Below are 1,563 nucleotides of genomic sequence, written 5' to 3'. Positions count from 1 at the left end.
GGGGGAGAGAGAGAGGGAGGAGAGGAGAGAGAAAGGTGAGAGTGAGCTCAAATTCCAAGGAAGACGGACATTATGGATCTGTGTAGTAGAATCGCTATGAATGAGCAAGAATGGCTCACGGCCTGACACCACCCAGGCCCAGCTCTTGCTAAGTAGTCACCATTTCGCGTTCCTTGCGGCTTTTTCTTTTTTCTTTTTTTTCTTTTTTTTTTTACCTTGTCGGGTACGATGACTATCGATAAAACTAATTTTTAATCATTAAATTTAATAAAAATTACATCAAAACGAAAAAATATACGTAATAAATAATTTTTGAGATAAATTTATCTATTAAAAAATAAAAAAATTATTGATAATTTATTTTTTTACACATACTAGAAAAACTCGCGTTTTTTATTCATTTGTTAAAAAGGGGAAAAGGATAAGGGACTTAGGAGATGTTTAGTTTGAGGATTCAAATAATGATTTGAATCATGATTCATGGTTCGTTATAGTGTTTTCTCTCACAAAAAATACACGTAAATTGAAAATGATTATAATCACATAATTCTAATCCATGAACCAAACATCTCTTTAGAGTCTGTATCTCTCCCTCTCCCCATTTCCCTCATTAGGATTTCTCTCTTTTCTTTGTGTGCGGCTCGTTGTTCTCTTTTAGGACTGAAGTCCGGGATTATCCCTTAGTTGATTTTCAAATCCCCAACCCTAGAGATAAGATTTTAGGTCTCATGACAATGATTATAGTGGTGGTGGTAATTTCGTAAACAGATAGAAGGGATAGGATGTGCCGATTTTTTAACTGATTATATTGTGCATGCCAGATCTCCGGCATGCCTATAACCTCAAAATATTGCTCTTCTCATCACGGTGGTCATTAGGTTGGGAGGTGGGAGTTGTGCGTAGATGAGCGCTCAATGTCAGTGGTGGAGTCTCTAGGTCCTCGCTGATATATCCTTTATAGTCTTGATGGTCAGGTTATTGATGATGATCTTGTTTGAGTGGTTGAGGAATTTTGTCTCGTTTTTTGTTTTTATTTTGATGTAATAAACGTGATGTTGATTCTGCCATATAAGTAATTTTATGTTTTTGTCGTGTAATAACAAAACTTGTAGTCCCACCATTCTATGGTGGTGGTAGGTCTATTCTGTTAGGTTTGATCTTATGCGGTGTTGTGAGTGATCCTAGTGCTCTGGATCTTTTTAGTTTCGATTGATTGGTTTTATCCATTAACTATAGTGGTTTGTTACATGAGCTTTCGCGCTTGATTATTAATGTGCAGAGCGAGTCTTTTTCCATTAAGACTCAGCAATCGTATTTAGTTTTATGCCCCATTCGTCTTTATTGGTGGACCCAATTTTCATCCATGATCGAACACCCTTGTATTTGATGGTCATTTGCCACTATTTTAGAGTATGTATTAACTTAATTATTAAATGAAATTTTCTCATTCAAATAAAAGGGGAAAAAATGTTATTAACAATGTTAGTCTTGAATTATGATTGGTTTTAGTTCTTAATTTTTTTAAAGATTACTCCTTAAACCTTGGGAATGTGGTTGTTTGAA

Source organism: Morus notabilis, unplaced genomic scaffold (assembly GCF_000414095.1).
Source record: "Morus notabilis unplaced genomic scaffold, ASM41409v2 Scaffold4987, whole genome shotgun sequence".
NCBI lineage: Eukaryota > Viridiplantae > Streptophyta > Magnoliopsida > Rosales > Moraceae > Morus > Morus notabilis.
Note: the sequence above shows the minus strand (reverse complement) of the source record.